Source organism: Amphiura filiformis, chromosome 1 (genome assembly GCF_039555335.1).
Source record: "Amphiura filiformis chromosome 1, Afil_fr2py, whole genome shotgun sequence".
Classification (NCBI taxonomy): Eukaryota; Metazoa; Echinodermata; class Ophiuroidea; order Amphilepidida; family Amphiuridae; genus Amphiura; species Amphiura filiformis.
This window is the reverse complement of record NC_092628.1, coordinates 84,776,567-84,790,659: the sequence shown is the minus strand read 5'-3', so window position 1 is coordinate 84,790,659 and position 14,093 is coordinate 84,776,567. Positions and strand designations below refer to the sequence as shown.

General features: G+C 35.6%; 1 protein-coding gene across 1 annotated transcript in view; it reads left to right on the top strand.

Moving 5' to 3' along the window:
• Positions 1 to 14,093, top strand: part of LOC140155364 (ETS translocation variant 1-like) — a 103,622-nt gene that overhangs the window by 33,423 nt on the left and 56,106 nt on the right. The gene's annotated exons all lie outside the window — the stretch shown is intronic.

Below are 14,093 nucleotides of genomic sequence, written 5' to 3'. Positions count from 1 at the left end.
CATTACAACAATTTCTTTCTGGTATGTAATGTGCAAGCAAACAATAACATGAAAACAAGCATCAACAGACAAACAAAATAAATGTATGGGCCACCACATATAAATTGACACCTGGGACCTGCTATCAGGATTTGTACAAAGATTGTATTCCTCTAATTAAGTTAGTATTCCACTCCCACTATTAAAACTTGGTACAAATATCAAACCGCTAATAAAACATGGATGATTTTTGAAATCAAATCTACACTATGAAATGACCACAAAGACTGAATGATCGATGATGATGATGATGTTCTCCGCGTGGCTGCTGGTGGTGATGCTGTTCACCATGTTGCCGCTGGTGGAGTGAACTTAGCACATCATCAGAAATCATGTTTGACCTGTATTATATTACTGGTCCGTGGATGGATGCATCCATGGACCGGAGCCAAGTCTCTGTACTGGCTGTCATGCGGCAAGCGAGCACGCACAGCTCAGAGCAGCAGCCAGCCACGTTTGGGTTATTTTATGCCAGTGCGGTTACAGAAGGTTTACAAAAATACATGGTTGTTACCTGACCTCATAGCATGGCCTATGGCTTCGGATGTTTTTCCTTAGTTGTGTTACAGGGATGGTCTCAATTGCTTTCAAGGCCTGTAAATGCTCAGTGCTGTCAAATTAAATTGGAGTTGTGGAGAAGCTGAAGGGCTTGATTTCCTTCAAGACAAACTTTTTATTTTATTGACATTGCTCTCAGAAAACAATTGATGAGATTTAAGGATGAATGTTATTTTTAGTGGTGAAAGTTTTATATGATATTAGGATCACAATATGTAGAAGTTTAGTTTTGTTATTATTTAGGCCTATTTATTTGTTTGTAAAATTAAAGCTTTTTATATTTCAGACAGAAATGTTTCACCACTGTCACTGGCAAATGTGTTGATTAGCTTTTCGAAATGGGATAAACAATTATGTCTCGCCTCTATATAATAGGAAAAAGAACACTTTATGATGAGTATAACTTTTTTTACTGAGATGTAACATGTTTATTTGTTTTATTTCATGGTGCAGATCTATTTTTATAAACATTAAAATTAATGTGTATAAATATGAACAAGATAAACACTTTCAAGGAGAGTCAGACAGAATTTTACCAAATAGGGTACTATAAAGTAATAAAGAAGTGCCCATCTCAGTTGCCTCACAAAAAAATGGATCAATTTGTCAATATTATGTACAAAATGAAGAGATAAAAGCCATTAAACTGTAACACAAATGGAATATCAATTGACAAGAGTTTCAATTTTATACAAACAACTCGCATGAATGACACAACATCAACATGAGAACAATCCAAGCTTTTAAAACAAGTCAAAAACAACATCTCTAGCTGGGAATTGTCGCTTTCTTCGATTACGGCCAATGTGACAATGATTTCAAGTTAAGTTAATGGAAGTGTCATCTTTTCATACGCACTAGTACACCTGCTAATTCTTCTTATCCAAATCAAAATGTAGTATCTGTCAAATAAACTACTTATGAGATACTGCCTTTTTCCGTGTGAGGCCAGAATTTCAGAGCGTGCACTTGTCTTGTTATCTGTAAACTTATCAAATCAAGAAGATCAGGTGCCCAGTGTTGTTTGAGCTCTTGTGTGCTATCTATCATGGCAGAGTGAAAGAAGTGACTAACTGGTACCGGCCAGAGTTTTTTAACACGTTTAGCCGAGCTGTGGATATGTCGGCTGCCGAAGTGTGTCATCACATGGATTTTTGTGCTGTTACCTTATCTTAAAACTATCATACAATTTTGATGGGTTTCAAGTTTTATTTTGAAAGTGTTTTGACTTACTTTTTCTTTTCATAAGATATTTACTGTGTCTAAAACAATTTAGTAGATAACTCAAGAAAAAAAGTGTTTTAATTTTTTGCTTCCAAATTTTCAGGAAATAATGATGGTTGGTTTATAATTAAGAATTGAAAAGATCACACTTGATCAAAGTACATATGTATGTACATTTTTAGGATTTCTGACCCCCCTCCCAAAAGAAATTTTGCTCTGCCACTGTTATATGACATTATAAACTGGTAACTGTTTGTCCTGCCTCTTTCCCATTCTTTATTATTGATTCCAAAGCCATTATCTTCTTAATGAACTTGTTGATCATTTGAAATGTTCTTCTCCCTCAGTCTCTCTTACCACACATTGCTAATATTGAATTTGATTGCATTAGATAACTTGATATTCTGCATGTTGATTGCAAAGGTAAAGATTTTAAAATCTGACCTTACAAGATACTGATGATGAAAGCCTGGTGGATATTGAATCTTCGACGCCAACTCTAGTCAAAAGAAATCCAAATCCAATAGTCAACAAACTGCTTTGAACTTTGAAAATTGACTTTGAATTAATTCCACTTTGCCTTTCATACAGCGGTTTGCTGGGTTTGATGAAAAGGCATTTGAATAGGAGACATAGTGTCAAATTGGCTGTTGATGCTTCTCTTCTCATCAGTTGTCATGTCAGTTTCAGCCTTTAAATGCTTATCTCAGCTTAAAGTCATCATTTTTTGTCCTCATCATCTACGTCATGAATTGCACTATCACCTACATTATTCAGTGTGTTTATACTGAGCATACAGCTTTTTTGACCCGCTACTTTCTGGGTACAAAATACCGATCATAATTTGACCACCGTTACATTACCCAGCATGTTTCTACTGAGACCAGCACAAAGCACAGTATTTTTTTTCTATAAACTGGAAGTACGGAAAATAGATTCGGCGAGTGCAAAGCATCACGTTTCTATCCTAAATTTAAATGTCCAAGCATGGCAGCTCATGGTGTAAGCACAATTTAGTGTTTCGAGTTGGGTTTATTTTACCAGTGGATCTAGAATTGGACTATTATGATAATTACTTTACAGCCAAAATATAACCATCTCAATCAACTATGAAGAAGTACAAAAGTAAAGTCCTATCCATTTTACTTCATTTTTTATTTTACTTTATTTTACTTCATGCGAGTCACACATGCTGCCAATGTATGCAGCAATTTAGGGATGAAATCAAAACTCGACCTGCAGTTGACCACAGGTTCCGTCCGGTTCTGTTCAGTTTCCATTGTTTAGAATGGCAACCGAGCTTCGGTAGAAACATGCAGATTGTCATAGTCATTTTCATCATTATCATGCTTGTCCTCATCATCAGCATCATCATCATAACATTATCACCCACCATCATGATAATCAGCAACAATAGCATTAATTATTATATCACCATGTTCAGCATCATTGTCCATATTGCAAATGGTATTGAGTAACAATAACATCCGTCCTCATTTTGTCATCATTGTCAGGGCAACTTTTCACCATCAGTTACTTTTGCCAAATGTTTGTCTTATTTTCATTATTTTAAAAAGGAATGTAAGGGTTTTTTTTATTGGGAGTTGTTTTAAGGATTATTTTGTGGATTCCAGGGTAATTCAATAAAACCATTCCAAAAATTGGATGATGATATTTCATCTTTTAATTTCAAAAGAGCAAACACATTTTTAGAAGGGTGACACCCTATCTTATTTCCCAGATCCTTCATGTTTGCGAGATTGTGTGTGAATTGTACCCGCTTGCACCTTTTCCAGATTTATTTTCAATTTTCAACAGATACTTTTACAACGTACATCCCTTCTAAAATCATCACCATCAGTGTTGGAATTAGTATGTATCGCATCGCATTTTGCGACTCATTTCTGTAGTATTGCTATTCAATTTGTATACTGTATCGCTAAAAATGCTACACAAAAAAACGGCATCATCGGCATGTCATGATGTTGTAATTTTCTAGGTTCAAATTGCATTATAATGCACATCATTTTCGAAGCAACTGAACCCCTAAAATGCCAAATTATGGCCTAATTTACTTCAATATTTAATATAATGCACAGTAATACTGCTTTGTGAAGTGAAATTTTAACAAGAAACAAGGCCGTGAGATCGGGAAATCCCGGCGGTGGCCATGTTTGTTTTGCCTGACAATAGAGGGCAGTATGTTATTATCATTGGCCAGCGGGTGCAAGCGGTAAATACCAGGCAATTTGATTGAAAAAAATTGTTAAAAAATTTTTTAAAAAGAAAAAAGAAAAGAAAAAAGAGAAAAAAGAAAAAAAAAAAAAAGAAAAGAAAAAAAAAGAAAAGAAAAAAAAAAAAAAAAAAAAAAGAAAAAGAAAAAAAAAAAAAAAAAGAAAAGGAAAGGAAAGAAAAGAAAGAGAAAGGGGAAGGGAAGGGAGGGGAAGGGAAGAGAAAAGAAGAAGGAAAAGATTGAATTTGCTTGACAATTATGAATAGTTGGGATCCACAAGAATTCTTTGGGACCCCCCCCCCCCCTTTTTGCATTTTTGACCTAGGGGTAACCCCTGATTTTGCTTTCTAAAAATGCTACACAAAATTGTGGAAATGCTACACAAAAAAATTTTGCATAGCATTTTTTGCTACGCAAAAAAATTTGCACTAATTCCAACACTGATCACCATGTATTTATGGGTGGCAATTAATTACTTTATCATGTTTTCTTGGGATTCATATATTAGTCTCAATTTTATAACCTAAATCATGAATTTTAAAGGTATTGTTAATGTTAAACGTTCTGTGCTATTATTAGCATGATCAGGGTGCATGTAATAAGGTTCAGGAACAGCTTTATATTTTAATACAGAAGAATGAATGAATGGATGAAAGAAACCACAGTTTCACAAGACATGGTAGAATTGTCCAAAGAAAATAAAATGTGTGGCTGGGTCAAAGGGTGTGGTCACATTATTTCCCTTGCTGACCTGCAAGTCAACTTGAAGGTTTTCTCATTAAGCTATTTATATGTTCTGTTATTTATCAAACTGAAAAGTGAAAGAAATAAATGATCAGAAAGTGCAAAAAGGAAGGAAATCACTTATTGAGAATTTGCTGTAGGCTTAGCTCTTTTTGAGAAGGGCATAGGAATCTGCAATATGTGACTACTTGGTTGCGAAGTTATAAAGCTTCTATAATGCCAATTTTGAAATTGTCTGATTTATTGTATTGTTTATGCTACCTATTTTTGCTGACCATTATTACAACTAAATAACTTCAACTAAATCACATCTTATATTGCCAATAATCTTTTAGAGTTAACCTTTTAGATAGTCTGTCCCGGGGGTCACTCCCCATTGTGGCCTGTACACCATCCGCGATAATCAACTTTTGAAAAGCACCCTAAACACGGATTTAACCCTTGGCTAAAACGACACCCTAAACAGGGATTTCATTCCTAACATCAAATTTCATACCCTAAATTTCATTTCCGCGTATTTAACAATTGCAATTTTGCTACCCTTTTTTTCATTTTTTTATGTTTTTGACACCCTAAACGCGATACGCCAGATCGTGCCTACCCACTGAAAAAAACGACCCTTTTACGCGTTTTCATTATCGCGGATGGTGTACAGGCCACAATGGGAGTGACCCCCGGAGTCTGTCCTTTGATGCTGTAGGAAAGGAAGGCACACTTTGATGTTCATTTTGTCTTGTCAGTAAAGCTAACCTTCCCCCAGTGAAGATAGTTTGTGATGAAACACTTCTGCTTTACTGACACAAGACTTGGGAATGCTTTACAAACATGATGGTCCTATCCCTGATGGTATAATGTGCAGGATTCAAAGATACATGTGTAGCAGCTGCTGGCCATGTTTCAGAAGCAGCCCTTCAAATGATATGAACACTTTTCTTTCATTTTTGCCTCTGTCACAGTTTTTGCATGATGTCGTGCAGTGAACACATTGAATCCTTCCTCTTCTGTCACTTAGACTCATCCTTATTACTTGTCATCTTGCACTGCGCCAAATGTCATTTTGTCGTTTCCACCGATCAGAGGCTTATTGCCAATAAAGCGCAATGATGATGGGGGATGACATACAGTTTGCCTTATCGTCCCTCTTTGCCTATAACAGAGAGACAACAAACTATAAAGTAAAAGAGAATAGAGGCTTATTTTCACAGAGGCTAATTTTTCACCGATTGGGGATACAAAGCAATTAGTGGTGAGTTATTTTTGGATAGGCTGTCTTGTAACCAAATCAGCCATGGCCATTGGAGCAGATAAAGTAAAGATAAATGTGCAAGTAGCCCCTTCACGCCCCATTTAAACTAGGTAAAGCAAAATAACGATGAACAACATTTCCACTCAAATGATACTAGTCTTTTTTGCATGCTCATCACAAGACTTCATTGGATGACTCACAGGACTGAGAATAAGACTATACTGTTGTTTAGTACTATAAGCTGTCCGGCAAATAGGAAATTAGCTTCGGGCTTGCCTTAGTTGGCTCTGACAAGCATTCATGAGAGGACAAGTAGTTTTGGAATATGCAAGGAGGTCGTAACTGACAAAGAAATACAAAGAACTTGTGATGTTCATACATTCTATTGACAAAGTAAGCTTGTTGAGGATGGCTAAGGCAGTAGAAACAAATTAGTTCCATCTTTCGATCGACCATTGATGCTTGGTCGATCCTTATTATTTATGAAATTAATTAATTGACTATTAATTTTGCCTGTATTGATATTGGCCAATATAGATTTAGTATTAATTCTCATTAATTAGTTGATAGTTCATTAATGACAAGCATTGAAGCATGGATGGTCAATCCAAAGATTACGCACATTTGGTTCTGGTGCCTAATACTCAGATATTATGGTGTTAGAAGAGACTAATTTAGTCAAAAGTCAAAAGTGCTCTGCACTGATTTATCAAATAATAAAAAGATACACTATGATGGCCACTATGCTTTGAGAAGTAGATTATTGTTAAGCATGATTTGTTAATAATTACATTATCAAATATTTAGTTCATTTCCCTCAGATAGACCCTTTTATTTCTTTGGAGATTGTTATTTATTTGTAACTAATAAATAAATTCAGTTGTCTAGAAAATTAGAAAATGTAGGTTCTCGAGATTATTACATAATGAATTGAAATAGATCAAATTGAACCAAAATATGAGGATTATACATGTTTGGATTTGTACATTGGCAACATAAATACAGGGAATATTGCCATTAAATTTGTCTAGACTGCCCAAAGGGATTGGTTGTTTTTTATGCTATTCAATCCTAAGCATGGTAAGTCATTTCAAGTGACCGAAAGTGGAAGAGAGTACAAAGTGATTGTGATATTGACCACTTTAAACATTACTTTCAGCTCTATGATCCCATTCCCAATATGCACTTTGGCAATCCATCTAGCTAGGGTGTCTTTGAAAGAGCATTGTTTCATGAAAGAATATCTTTTATACATCAACTCTTTCAGTTCCTATCTCAGAGACAAATATTGTCAACCTGCTCTAAATGCAAATCTAATGGGAAATGTTTACTTTAATGTAGCAGTGAAATTCATTTCAGAATTTGTGATTTGTAAATGATTATTAAATTTGATGAAGGGTGCCCTTGTGTATATGAAAATTATGAAGGGTGATCCATATCTGTTCAGAAGTTATTTGTCTACCCAGTTTTGTTCAAAAACCCAATGAGGTTTCAATTTCATAAGTCCCTTTACCTTTTGGACTCCTCATCAGTTTGTTAAACTTACATAGGCCTATTAGGGTGTTGACCAAACTGGGTTTTTACAATGGGCTATTCCAGAAAATAGTTGCACACCCCCTATAGAGGAGTAAATTTTCAAACAAAGAAATGTCCGGATTTCCAAGTCTGCTTTCTGAAAACGACTGGAATTCCAGTTGCCAATGTTACTGGAAAAAGCTTGGAAATCCAATCAAATGAAGGAAAAATCACGGAAATGTTGAAAATTAGCTCTCAAATTGAGGATTTCTGATTTTGAACTATTTTTCTGCCGGATTTTTTTGCCTTCGAGAACTTTAAAAGTCTGGATTTCCAACAGTCACGACTGGACAAAAAGTCTGGATATCCGAACTCCTCTATAGGGGGTGTGCATCTATTTTCTGGAATAGCCCAATGTAGTAAACTAGAGCAAAAATGAGTTAAATTTCCCTTCTCAATAATAAATCAAGCTTCAATCAGTTTGTCACCAGCAAGAAGTAACACAAAAAGGGGGTGAGTTGGGGTGTGTGTGTGTGTGGGGGGGGGGTGTAAGCTGGTGTGTGAGGGTAGGGCTATATCAAATGTTCACAAATTATAGGATTTAGGTTCAGTTTATAGCATAGCTTGCTGGCTAGAAACAAATGCTCTTTTAATAAGTTGCCATGGTGCATGATTTCTGTACCATAAAAAACAAAAGGTCAAACATCAGATGCCAAGGAAAAGGAAAGGATAAGACCCAAGGAATTCGCTTTGAATAGTAAATCTCTAATTCCTGTGAACAAGAGGGGCTGTGCTATTTCACACTTTGTCTTGACCCCTTTTTACATGGACGCAAAGATGTGTGATGGGGTAATAGCCACAGACAGGCTAGCCAATAGTGGCCAGCTACGAATGCCAACACTCATGATTGTATCCGCTACAAGATTGAATGTGTTTGCGTTGAGTTACCTAATGTGGCTGCCGGATTGTCTTACAAACCGATATTGCGCCGTTCTGTTTACTGTTCATGCCTCTTGTCATGGCTGTGCATTCAATAAAAGTTGCGGCTTAATTTGTAGAATCCAGTAAATGTCTTAGACGTTTAGTTTAGACTTGAATTTTCTAGGAAAGGTTATGTTGCCCTTTATGTCACTGTGGTTTAGATACAGTCTAGACTCAAGTTCTTGCTCAATTGCAGGTTTGTGCAATCACCAAGTTGTTAACCAAATAAAGTTGCGAAGTTGTCATGGTTGTAGGGCCTCCATCAGTTAGGTTATACCTAATTTGTCTTTACAACATGTATATGGGGTTGTTCAATTTGTTGATCAATGCCCCTGAGTGTGTTCATTTAAGAAAAGTAGTTGGGAACAACTTATATCAAGTTGGTTGATTAGGTAAAGTTGGTATAACAGTCCAACTGTGGTCCAAGATGGTTCCCAGATTCAGATCAGATCACAGATCCCATAATTTTGAGTTCAATAGCATAAGGCTTTGCATGAGCTATCGTACTCAAAATATTTACGAGGCAGTCTACCTAGGCCACATACATGTTGTTTCAGTCCAAAATAGTACAATTTTAACATGCAATTTGCAAAACAAAGTGGAGAACCAGTTCAGCAGATAAGATGGTATAGAATTATTGTATTGAAGTTAACTTGAGATGTAACTACTGAACAAGAAAATTTAACCAGATATTGAACAGTATTAATTTGTATGGTAATATTAAAATTTGAGCGTATCAATCCCAGTGTGTATTAGTAAGCTTCAAAACGTGATCTTTTTAAGGCAATCCCAACCAAAGTAAATGCATTAAAATTTAAATGTCACATGCAACAATGAAACATGTAGGGCCTAAATACAAATCAGAAAAAAAATATCATAGAAATGATAATATTGATATGTCTTTTCTCTGGTTGGGATAGAGTATAATTTCCACTTCATGCAACATTAGTGAGTGAATCAATTCATTATTAAACCCAAAACAAGAAAATGTTTTAGATAAGCCTACATTTACCAAGCATAGCCAAAACATTTGGTAGTGGGTGAGTCTGAAAACTAATTTCCGTTTGTGGTAGTGGTTACATTGAAGCCCTATCTATCATTCAGAAAGGATTTACAGCTAGCCAAGCTTATCATCATCCAGATTTGAATTTTAAAGCTGATAAGCGCTTCAGACTCAGTATTGTGCGTACAATATTGTATGTACAATATATATGTTATTTAATCTATTGCCATTCTATTTCCAGTAATGTTTAAGTTCTAACGAATGTTTGATGACGAAAAATCGATAATATGTTACATACAATATCTAGCAGAAATATATTATCGATTTTACGTCATCAAACATTCGTTAGAACTTAAACAGTACTGGAAATAGAATGGCAATAGATTAAATAACGTTCATATTGTACATACAATATTGTACGTATAATAAAAAAGTCTGTATACTGCTTTAGATACCAGGTTGACAAGCCTAGATGTATTATAACAAGAGCTTTGTGGAGTGGCTGATTTGTTTTATTGTCACTCACAAAAGTTTGCAGGAATTAATAATTTGGTAACCACTTGTTGGTTGTACAGAAATTTCAATGCCCACTTCACCATCCTACTGTTTCAATGTTAGTTGAGTAGAGTGTAGAGTAGAGTCAAAGACTACTTGCGATTGGGGGGGGTTTGAACTGGTTCCCAGTAGTTTTTCTCCCTATGGGTAATATAGGTACATGTATGTAGCACAGACTAAGTACAGTGGGCAGTATTTTGGGACAGACACTACCAGAAATCGATGAATGTTCTTGAAATAAATTCTAGCTAGATCAATTGTTACAAAGAAATATAATTATGTACAGAAAAAATATAACATTTATGATTTACATCAATCAACAGTGTAAAATTTTATTTCAAACAGACTGATGTAAACATTTATGATGTTGCTACCTATTTCATCATCTGCTGGTTCTGGGTTTGTTTGCATCATACTATAAATAGAAAATGCACATAGAAACACCTGTTATATTTTCATATATACAGAATTTTGAATGTGAAGTAATCTGGATCCATTTGGTATTGGTCCACTTGTACATAAATAATATCCTAGATACCAGGTGTTTTTTGAGGTAGTGGATATGAGCCATTTAGTTAGGTCCTGAGGAACTGTATGAAGAACTGCTAACAGTTATTACTAGGCCCAACATTATTTACATTTATAAATTTTCAAACATGATCTGTAAACATGGTAAATGATCTCATGAACCTGTTTGGTAAATTTCCAAATTTTATTTTGCTGGGGCACATCAAATTCAAAAATAGAAACATGGTGTGAATCAAAGTATGAAGTGTGGCAAAGTAGTCATGTCTCCCACCCACATGTCAGGTTATCAGGTAAGAGGTAAGGACATTTCTGCCCAGGATTGGTCCAGCTCCATATAATAATTTAATACAATGTATCAAAGCACCTTTATTCTGCTGCCATAGGAATATATCATACCATTTGCCTGCCAACAATAAGGGTGCCAGTAACAGCTCCCCATTTTACACCTTGGTGGAGTGGGACAACTTGACTAGTGAGATATAGTGTCTTGCCCAAGAACACAGCATGTTGGCCCATGTTGAACCATGTTCAAAGCCACAACCTTGCGCTCATGAGTCTAAAGCCTCTAGCATACTTTCCTGCCGCTGCGGCAAGCGGCAGGGCGTTTCAACAAATGACAAGCCTTTATTGTGTCCGTTTGTCTGCAATGCGCGTGCGCCACGCCGCTCAGCGGCAAGCGGCAGGGTAGTATGAAACCAGCATAACGCTCTTACTGTTAGACCACCATGCTCCAGCTTTCTGGTCAAAAGCATCAGGTATCTACCAGGCTGGGTGGGGTCGAGATCTGATCAGAGCATAGGGTTTATTTGCAGCAAGAATCGTGCAAATTTGATTTCTATTTTTCTGGTATGGGTGGATCTAGAATCGAATAAATCACATGGATAGGTTGTAATACTGCATGTTTTGTTCTTATAAAGTGCTCTGTGAATTGGGAGTTGTCTTCCTCCAACTTGTGATTATTTTTTACCTCCTACACTATCTATAAGAATGCATGCATTTTAGCAAAAAATCCCAATAAAAGCAATATCAGTAAAACTTCATAATCCCTGTAATAATTTTCAATATGGATATATCTGTGGAGTATATTTTAAAATTCTTTTGAGTCTTTTTGTTTCATGTAAGGTGATCATCTGGGGAGGGAATTTTGTTTCTAGACTTGCATATTTGGAAAGTATAATTTTGGGGCAACATCATTGCAGATATTTGTACAAAGTGGAAGGTTGTCTATAAGCTTCTTTGTTTTAACTTTTTTAGTAGAAAGAGTAAGTGCTATAAGCCGCTATATATACTCAAGGGAGTCTAGGTTTTGAAATCAGAAATAACAGGTATCACTTGAAACTTGATGATCTGTGAATATGGTGTGTTTGTGTGCAAGTGCTCCAGAAATTACATTGGAAGTATAGAAATTACCAGATGAGAACCAGTTTCGTGGTCATTGTGAGCAAGTTTAATGTGTATACAGATATTGCTTTATAGTACGAGGCTTCGGTTCAGCATTGAGCACCAAGTGGTAAGTGCTGGGAGTAGGTAGATCCGGGGGGATATTGATAGAGTGAACGGTTTCACCTCAGGATTCTTTGGGTCTAGATACAAATACATACATGGCTTGCAATCTCTCTTTTATACATGTAGGAACTAAATGCTGACATGATGTAGGTATGTATAACACAGAGTAATCGCTACTGGCTACTTTTCATTGTGTATGTGAACGATAAAATGTTTTTGCCCTCATTCTAACATGACTGGTCACTAAAAGGAGAGAGAAGAGAAAGAGAACAAGAGAAAAATAAGGATAAAAATAAGAGACTAGAGAGAGAGAGCAAGAATTGAGAGTGATCGACGGAGAGAGAAAGAAGATGCATTCTGTTACATTACAATATAATACCACTTGTTCAAATCAAGAGCGCTCCCTGAATTTCTCCAGTCGAGAAGATCTTGTCTCACAAAATTGAATATACTATGTACACAAACACAAGATCCAAGTGTGAATCTGTGAACTAGTAGCGCTTGTGGTGCATTGCCCCTACTTGTATAACTTGAGTTCTATCTTCAGGCAAAAAAAAAAAGGGAGAAAAAATAATATGTTTGCAAGATGCTAGTCGAGGGGTTGAAGTGATAATTTGGTATGTGAGCAAAAGGCAAGTTTGGCTGTTGTTGTGAGAAACAACATGCAAGATTATGTTGAATAATGGATGTGAATGGATGCGAACAGGTGAGGCTGAGATTTTGTAGCAGGAAAGCATACACCATATAAAAGAATGGAAAGGTTACTGCCTTGGTTCACTTTGAGAAGTATAGTCAGACCAGATACCACTGTAAAAGAGATCAATTTTGCAGGATTATTTATTCTTTCTGCTTTACAACCTTATTTTTTATTGAACTAATTTTAATTATACAATATAGACCTATACAATATAGGCCTACCAATGACATATCATCATGGGAGTATTGTGCGACATAAGATGGGAGGGAACTATGTATAAAGAGGTGCACATCAAGTTAGTCACTGTAGGCAGACATGAATTCAAATGCATTTTATTATGTTAGGCCTTTTTGTGTGTTGTTAGGCCCTTCACAATTGATTCTGAGTTTACTGTTTAAGATTTAAAAAATAGGATGAGGTGGCTTTTAATTATCAATTATTAATTATCTATTATTTTCTTTATTTAGTATTAGTTATCACAAGCAATTATCAACCCGTTTTGATGGGAGTCGGCATTTAATTATTTTATTAATAATGCTTACTTTTACACATAGTATAAGGTGCAGTATGCTGTTTGTTTATTCATCATTGTCGTTGATATGATTCATGTTAGAAAGTAGCAAGTAAAAGTCATTAAAAGTTATTTTAAAGGAGAAAATCCAAAATAAATATAAAATAATTGCATATTTTGCAATTTTGGATGCGGGCGGTTAACAGTAAACTAAGAATTAAGTGTGAAGGGCCTTATCATGGGTTAGGCCTAAGTTTTGGACTTTCATATTTTACAGCTTGCTCAACACAGATGATCAGATGATGATATGCTCGAATCCAAATGTATAGTGCATACATTCTTTTGATTAAATAATTACAAACTGGCTAGTACAATAAAGCTTTAATAGCGTTACTGGAGTGGGTTTTTTTCTGGCATTGCAGTTTTCAGGGTATGTTTGCCATGCTCTCAATGGCCAAAACGGTTAAAACTCCATGTGTGTTGTTAAGGTAGCTGCCTCGGATACAACACCCTTGCAGAAAAATAGCTCCTGTGTCAGATCGATCAGGTCTATTCATTTAAATCTTTAACATAACAAAGAAAAGTATTTTCCCAACCTATTTTAAGAGTCTTATAAGAATTGTAACAATTCTTATGTTTTTCTTTATTTTTTGAAAATTCCTTAATTTTGACAGTTTTTGATTTTTTTTGCCCACTTAGGAAGGAGCTATGGTTACCAAACTTTCAGGGATGGTAAATAAGCTTAATATCTAA